Below are 9465 nucleotides of genomic sequence, written 5' to 3' on the forward strand. Positions count from 1 at the left end.
CATTTATTATACCACCACTCCCTCCGTTTTATGCGGAGTAAATAAAAACAGAGGGAGTATACTATGGATGAGGATCCCCTGACGTGGCCGAACCCATTGTGTAACTGACATGCGAGGCCTAGCAAGCATGGGGTCCGCCAGTAAGTGACCGAAAGGAAGGGTAAGGCAGGGATACCTACGTCAGAGGATCCACTTCCACTATACTACTTTGACCAAATGTTAGAGTAATAATATATGACATGCAACTTACACAAATGTTAGAGTAATAATATATGACATGCAACTTACACAAAGCATATAGGGTCTAATGCGTTTTTCGAGGCTAACTTTGACCAAATGATAGAGTAATAATATATGACATGCAACTTACACAAAGCATACGGTCAAATTCGTATGTGAAAGGAGTTTCCAATGATATAATTTTCACATTATACATCTCATGTACTATTAATCTTGTCAATAGTCAAATTGGAAACCATCTCGAGTACAAATCTAGGAGTACCTACGAATCTAACAATATTGATTGGGCGTTGTTGAATGTTGATACCTTTTTGATCAAAGTAGAGATACTTTGACTACACATAAAACTTAGATGTAAACTAGAAAGGATAGGAGGGAGTATATTTTACGTTCAAAAATGAAACGAACATTGAATACCCTTTATATATGATTTGCGGATGCTATGATCACCGGTTCAAAATTTTGAATCCGCCTTAGGTATCACGCGCCCCCACTCGTTCCCTCTCGATTTCATCTTAGGGTCCGGAGATCTATTGAAAGAGGACTAGGGTGGGTACATGCGAATGATACTCGGCGGAATGTTCAAATGAGGCATGCGGGAGGATGAACTCGACTGGAGGGCGACATGATCGATGGAGAAGAGGGTTGGAGAGGAATGAGAAATAAGAAAACGCCACATGATTATACTTGAACGTCTCAAATAAACAACAAGTTGTCTCGCTTGGCCTACATAGTGAAAGGCCTAATGTGCAATGCGGAGCACTAACGCTCGAATATGGCCGGGAAAACAGGGAAACCGACATGTGGGGCACACCCGTCGGGACGACGTAGCGCAGACTAGTCCAATGGAGGAGCTGGCCCACGACCTCCTCACCACCGACAACCGTTCATGTGGGTGGTTGGGGCCAACAACGGGGCGCAGCTCCAGCACCACCTCTAGACACGGAGACCGCGGGGAGCGACACACTCATATCGTCGCTAGACACGGTCAGTTTCAGTGTGCCAAGGGTGGCGTTTGGTTTGTGCCCAAGGTTTCCCCATCAAAGCATTGGGTAGCCAAAAGTTTGGTTGAGGTATTGGCTGCCCATGATTTGGCCGACATTGGCAAGAAAAAAGAACTAGAGTTGGCTAGAGTTCATTGGCATGCCAAAGAAATGGCAACCATCCAAACAAAGACCAATCTTTAGGTCATGACCAAAATTTTGGTTGAGGTATTGGCTGCCCATAATTTGGCCGACATTGGCAAAAAAAATGAACTAGAGTTGGCTAGAGTTCATTGCCATGCCAAAAAAATGGCAACCATCCAAACAAAGACCAATCTTTGGGTCATGACCAAAATTTTGGTAAGGTGCACTTTGGCCACAATCCAAGCACACCCCAACACCCGGCTCGTCAAGGATGCACGGGGCGCCGCGACACGTCCGTGGAGTGGTGTAGCACGGCCAACTACATCCTCTGGACCTGAGACCATGCCGGGTCGTCTTGCTTTTTCAATGACATGCGGGGATCGCATGTGAGCAAAGGGCATCTCCAACGTTGCCACGACCGCAGCTGACTACCCTAGCACACCAAAACGCTGGTCCCTCGCGCTGTTGCACGGTGCGTTCCCAGCCGGTGCCAGCTGCCCACATTCATGATGTCCGTTCATATGTCGTCGTTAAGAGGCTTGATGCCCAAGGAACCAACTCCAGTGACTTAATGACGCACCCGGACGCTTGGCCTCACCGGAATGCGCTACTTAAAGTGGCAACACCCAGCTAACCTCCATACCATAGCTCATCGTCCTCCTACCTGGCACCACATCCACCATGACTGCAAGTGCGAACGCTCTGCGGGAGACCTTGTCTTCGGGGATGAAGCTCGAGGTCGCCGCCCTCACTCAATAGCAGCGTAGCCAGACGTGGACGTGACCGCACAAGCGGTGGCCACACTAGCGGCCGATGACGGGAGCACCGTCAGCCACGCGTCCTACTTGCCGACGTCCAACGTCTGGCACCGCCGAGGCCGGGGACTCCTCCGAGGATGAGTAGGGCATGGTAGGCGGCATGGCATGGTGTGCCAACTAGCCGGTCTGTATCCCGTGTTCTACTCTTCCTCGCCGGAGACCGCACCTTCACTTCACGGGTCTTGAACCCTGCCCCCGTACATGGAGATCGCAGATGGAGGACGTCACTCGCCGCCGTAGAATAAGTTTAGGGTCGGGTTTCTTTTATTTTTCTGTCCTGCAAAAGTTCGAAATGTAATGAAATTCTGTCGTGTTTGCATTAATCTCGGTCGGTGTATATGAACTTTCACAATAATATACATATTGTAGGAGTACTAGCAAGATGCCCGTGTATTGCACGGAAGATCATGATCTTGTGGGAGAAAAGGATGAACGAGGGAAAGCCTTATCTGCAAATGTGGAGAGGAGTGCGGGTAAATTGTCATAGTTTCCTTCCTATCCGTTAGATATAGATCGGACCGCCTATATTGCAGGATGACAGGCACACCATCATCACCAACTCTGCTTTTTGTTGAACCGAGACAAATCTAACATGTGTAGTAAAATAAACACATAGGGTCTATACATACACAAATTATCTTAGGCACTCCAATAGTACGTCCACTACATCTTTCTACATCTACGAGAATGTATGAAAGGGTTAAAATAAACTGCCTCTCTCTCTCCTCCCCTAATTTTGATGGTGGTGGGCCCCTCCCTCCCCCCAATCTACAATCAACAGCTCACATGTTTCACATTACATTAATTACGTAACTGGGATTACGTAGGTGTAGCATTACTGGTCCTAAAAAACCCAACTAAGCCAACCTCCCAGCATATCGCGCGGGAAAAGACCCGGCCGCGCCGTTTTAGTCAGGATTACCGGATTACTAGTAGTAGTCTCAATGGATCGCGCGAAGCAACAATTTTTTTTTGAGGGGGCGAAGCACCTAGTTTAAAAGGAAAAAAGGCGGTACACTCACAGCACTCCTGTCGCGGTCGCATTGCACCCCAAACACATTCGGTCTTGCACACGGCTCACGCAAACGGAACACGCTTCGGCTTGCCTCTTCACTGACACGTGGGACTGCACTTGGAGAAACCGACCATGCGCCAAACTCCCCCCGCCCACCGCGTGAAAATCCTCCCCCCCCCCACACCCAAAAATTCCCCCCAAATCCGATTCAATCGCCCTTCGGCCAACTAGCCAATAATATTCCCCAAACCCCGCTCCCCCTGTCCCCCTCCACTCCATTCTCTCCGCCAAAGCCACCCTCCCCGCCGCGTTGATACGTCGGTGCCGCGGTTCGGCGATCCTCTCGCTCCCACAGTATGCTCTCGTAGACTGCCGTCCTCTAGCTGCGCCGCCACCTCTGGCTACGTTCGTGTGGAGACGCACGGCAGTCAGCGCCGCCACCGCTGGCCATGTTCGTGTGGAGACACACGGCGGTCAAATTCTCCCATGGTACGCGCATTCTAGACTAAGGCCCCGTTCATGTCGGTGTAGCGGTGAATGTTAGCTGATAGACGCTGTTAATCTCACTGTTTGCCGAAGTAGTTTACTGTCAATATGCTCTGCTTAAGAAGCTTCCTTGCCCTGTTCTGCACTCAATCTGCTTAGCTGAGATGGCATGCCAAGTCCGATTAGTTGCTAAAATATCCTGCCATATATTTATTGTGACGTAGATTGCCATGGTCTAGTAGCCAATCTGTTAGGTGAAATAGCTCTACACCGTTTTATACTCGATTTTTGTTGCTGCGATGGCCTTCGATAGTTTGATGGCTGTGTGCTCGGCCTCATTGACTGCTGAAACAGCCTGCCATAATTTAGCACTCAAATATGTTTGCTGAATTAGCTTTACATATATTTCGTTACTTAGATCTGCTCGTCCAAATATCTTGCCATAGCTTTAGACATCGACCTAGGTATTTTTTTTCTGGACTTCATAAAAAAGCATATATGTTTTTCCTGTAATATCTAGTAGAAGAACTAATTTGTATGTCTAACAGATGGACATGGACTTGGATAACTTCTGCTCGAAGATTCTCCGCTGCATATGTCGAGGGGGTTGAAAACTTCATGAACTTTATCAGAGCTGAGTATGGTGGTCCGAAATCAGATGTGCTCTGCCCGTGTAGCAGTTGTATGAATTCAGTTACAAGACCCCAGTCAACTGTGCAAAATCATCTACACTTGTATGGGATGTCGGTCACATATACTAGGTGGGTTCATCATGGTGAAGTTGTGAACGTCAATGTTATTGACTACGTGGAAGCAGCAGATCACCATCTTGATCTGCCTGATGCTCAGGTGGAAGAGGAGGAGGTGGTGGTGGTGGCGGAGCCAGTGAGTTTGACCAACATTGAAACAATGCTACGAAATGCTCGTGCATTCCGTGAACTTTCACCTGCAGAAGAAAAACGGTGGGCCCGCATGTTGGAACAATGCAATGTTGCTGTCACCCCAGGAAATAAGCTGTCAGTATTCTCAGCTATGGTCACCTTTCTTCAGGTGAAGACATCTGAGCGGATGACCAACAAATCATTCGATGCGATGTTGGCTGCTTTCCGCAAATCTTTCCCAGATGCGTCTGAGCTGCCACACACCTACAGTAAAATGAAGAATTTCCTTCGTGCAGTTGGAATTGGATATGATATGATCCATGTTTGTAAGAATAATTGTGTTCTGTTCCGGAAGGATTATGCCAACTTAAGTGAATGCCCGAAATGCAAATCATCAAGATGGAAAGATGGCGATGCTGTGAAGAGGATTCCTCATAATGTTCTTAGACATTTTCCAATTACACCAAGATTGCAGAGGTTGTTTCATGATGCTGAAACAAGAGAGGATGTACTGTGGCATTCTAGGAACCAGGAGTACAGAGATCAGAATGTAATGAGCCATCCATCTCATGGTAGTGAGTGGAAAAGCTTCAATGATAAACACAAAGAGTTTGCTGCTGACCCGAGAAACATTAGACTTGGCTTAGCTTCAGATGGATTTAACCCATTTGGCCACCAGAGCGCCACATATAGCATGTGGCCAGTGCTTGTTATCCCTTACAACATGCCTCCAAATGTCTGCACCAAAGAATCAAACTACATGATGGCCTTGCTCATCCCAGGTCCAAAAAGTCCTGGAAAGGATTTTGATTTGTTCATGGAGCCTCTTGTGGAGGAACTTCAACAGCTATGGAAGGGTGTTCTCACTCGAGACCTATATAGCAGCCCACCAGCTGATTTCTTTCTGCGTGCTGTTGTAATTTGGTGCATCCATGATTATCCGGCTTTGGGCACTATGTCAGGGCGAACGACACATGGTTACAATGCATGTGTTCGCTGTGACAGGAATCCGCTATCATACGCAATACTTAGCAAGATCTGTTACATTGGACACCGCCGTTTCCTTGCCAAGGACAAGCCGCATCCTAGAAAATACCGAAGACATGTGTTCAATGCAAAGCATGAAAACCGTGATGCGCCAAAGAGGCTCAACACCGATGAGTTGCAAGTGGAATTAGAGAAGGTCAGGCATATTACACCAGGAAACCATCCTGGTAATGGTAGCGGGAAAAGGAAGCGTGGCACGGTAGAAGAGAGATTATTGTTTACCCGCAGGTCCACTTTGTGGGACTTGGAGTATTGGAAAGATTTGGATCTGCAGCATAATCTTGATGTGATGCACATCAAGAAAAAAATATGTGACAGCATTATCGCACACTTCTTAACATTGAAGGCAAGACGAAAGATACCTTAAAATCTAGGATTGATTTGACACACCTGGGTATCAGAAAGGATTTGCAGGTGCAAGATGAAGGTAAACCACGGGATATGGCACCAGCTGTGTACGTCTTGGACAAGGTAAAAAGAAAAGAATTCTATGAGGTCCTGTCACGTGTGAGATTCCCACATGGATTTGCTTCCAACCCTGAAAGGAGAGTCAGTGCAGATGGAAACAAGGTACAAGGGTTGAAAACTCATGACTGCCACGTCCTACTTCAAAGGGTTTTACCTGTTATCCTTAGAGGATTGGGCCGCCCTGACTTATACAGAGCAGTTGCAGAGTTGGGACAATTCTTCAGGGAACTCTGCAGTAGAAATATCAGGATAGATGCTTTGGAGCGTCTTAGAGACAAGATACCAACTATCCTATGCGACCTTGAGAAGATATATCCTCCAGCCTTCTTTGATGTGATGGTGCATTTGGCTGTTCATCTACCTGATGAGGCACTACTTAGAGGTCCAGTACAGTATGGCTGGATGTACCCTATTGAAAGGCGACTAGGCACTTTCAAAGGCTATGTTAGGAATAGAGCTAGACCCAGGGGTTCCATTGCAGAGGCCTACATTGCTACAGAAGCGTTGACATTCTGCTCAAAATACATTGAAACAACTGATCAGCTTAGCAAAGAGGTGGGTGAAGACAATCCCGGGCTCAATGTTTTTGATTATTCTGTTCGAGTTACAGGGAAGAGTCGACAAGAGGACAAACCTAAAGATTTGGACAAAATGGTTTGGTATGTGTTGAATAAATGTCCTGAGATACTACCTTATATCAAGTAAGTGCAGTACTGCAGCTTATACATCGTAATCTACTAAACTTGCAGCACATTCTTATATATTTAGATGTTTGACGCGATCACTATGTTGTGCAGCATCTACAAAGAGGAGTTACTGCCGCAAAATCCAAGAAACATTGACAAACTGGTTATGGCAGGATTCGCGAAATGGTTCAAGAACCATGTAAGCTTTTGAAGTGCACTATCAGGCTTTTTTTAATATATTGAGTACATAAGATGGTTAGCTTGTCTATTTTCTAACCATAGGTTAAGAAGATGCGGGAGGATGGGCATGCAGTTGATGATGCCCTTTACTCACTAGCAATGGGTCCTAATACTTCGGTAAGGCATTATGAATCTTGCGTTGTTGGAGATGTGCGCTACAACACCCTTGCACAAGACGAAGGCAGGAAGACACAAAACAGTACCATCATGAGCACGGATACGTATGACAAAGAGACTACTGAAATGTATGCTAACATAACAAACATTGTTCAGTTGCAGTATATCTCTAGTTTCGAGGATCATCGGTGTGTGGTTCTGTTATGCTGTCGTTGGTATAACCTGCTTTCCAGGATCGCAAAACCTAGAGCTGATGATTATTTCAAATCCATCAATGTCAAGGCGGCGTACCAGACCAACGAGCCTTTTATTTTGGCAAATCAAGCAACACATATATTTTTATTGGAAGACACATTTGCACGTAGCGATGACTGGAGAGTATTGCAAAGGTTTGAGCAGAGGAATTCGTTTAATGAAGTTGCACAACAAGATGATGCTTACACTGCTCCTGATGTACAAGATAACACAGATGTTCCCAATATCTTTGAGAACCATCACGTCAATGACGCCGGTGAAAAGATTGCCTGTCGTGCCGTGGACATACAAGAGTTGATCAAGAAGAAGCCAATGTTCGAGGACGTTGAGGATGAAGAAGAAGATGACACCATGGGGAATTACGATTCAGACTGATACCCATGGCGAAGATGTTGAAGCTGCTACTGCGGATGATGATTACATTTCTTTTGTCGTATTTGCCTGTCAGAAGATGTTTTTTTATCTACTATGTGAAATTGTGTTTGCTATGACAATTGAAACCTGATGAACATGTTGTTTAGTATTTTGCTGTGAGAACATCACTTGTTATGTATACTGATTTGTGTTTGGTGATTGTATGACAACTAAAACATGATGACATTGTTGTGTAGTTGTACTCATATTTGGCTGTGAAACTTGAATTTGATGACGTAGTTTGCTGTTGGACTGCAATTTGCTCGACGTCTTTGAGTGAGAACAAAGCTGACTTGACAGGGCCTTTGCTATATATTTATTTATATGAGCAAAAGGGGATACCCCCTGATTTCCATTAATAGAAATCATTAGATGTTCACAACACTACGCCCAGCCTGCTACACAGGTTTCATTCATTACTAGTTTCAGCAAAGTGCTCATGTTGTAGCCACTGAATACATCACGAGTGCTACATACACTGCAAATAAAGAGACAATCATCCTATAGAGCACATCGATTTTGCCCATTATCTTCACAAGCTCTTTCATCTCCTCATTGCTGTCAAGGCCGTTCAGCAGCTGTTGCTTGGCCATGATCAGAGGAACTGCATCTTTAACCTTCTGCTCTGCATCTTCCTCTTCCGCCGTTCCTTCAGTTACTTGTCCAACACCCCAACCTGCTGGTATTGGGATTCCTCGGCTAACCAAATAACCAGCATAGTTGCATTCCCCCACATCAGCAACTTCCCAGAAATACAAATCACACGAATCTTCCCTTTTTTGCATGAATCAAATTGGAAGATCATCAACCAAACTATTAAAAAAACCAGCAACTGAAAGCAACAGAACAACACTTAAACATATTATTACCCCATGATTTGGGCATTTGTAGAAGACTCGGCCAGGGTTGCGGATTGTGGTTGAGACGTGACAGATGACTCTGCGTGATTTGTAGCAGTGGCACCACACCAACGGCAGCGGGTTGCGATGAGCAATCGGCTGCGGTGCGCGTGCCGGCGGGGGTGTAATGAGACCCACAGACGATGGTACGGGTGGCGACTTGGCGCTTATCTAGTTGATTCCTGCTAAAGAGCAGGTGGACGAGCAGCCAGCGGACATGGTTGTTGCGGCTAGAGCTTCTGATGCTAGGCAAAGTAAGTAGAGAAGAGGATAAGAGAATGTTGGATATGTTAGTTTCATTACTTGCAGAGTAGCATAGCACCATATATAGAATATAGTCATAGTCTAGGTTTGGATTCGAACCAGCTACAGGAGCACGTCTTTCTTTTTTCTAAAACTCGGCAACGTCTCTTTACTGGTACACTAGCTTGTTTTGTACGCCTTCCCAAGTCTTTGATTTTCTTTCCCTTTTTTGCGAGGAAGGAAGGAGGACAAAATTGAGAGTTCCTCGGACTCGAACCCAAGACCTCTCGATTGGAAACCAAGGGTGCTAGTCACTTATGTGGCGAACGTTCCCTGTGAGGAGGACGGCAGACAAACGCATTTTCCTCGCAGTTTTCTTCCTATATATAAAAAAGTATGCTACTTGGTGTCCGCTTAGTCAAAAAACCATTGTGCCAACCTTGACCGTTGGATTGACATTCAACGTCTATCGCGTTTCTTCAGTCTCTTCTTCCTCGAGCCGCCAAAGCCAAACCAGCGCCGGCAGGAC

This window comes from Triticum aestivum, chromosome 7B, assembly GCF_018294505.1.
Source record: "Triticum aestivum cultivar Chinese Spring chromosome 7B, IWGSC CS RefSeq v2.1, whole genome shotgun sequence".
Classification (NCBI taxonomy): domain Eukaryota; kingdom Viridiplantae; phylum Streptophyta; class Magnoliopsida; order Poales; family Poaceae; genus Triticum; species Triticum aestivum.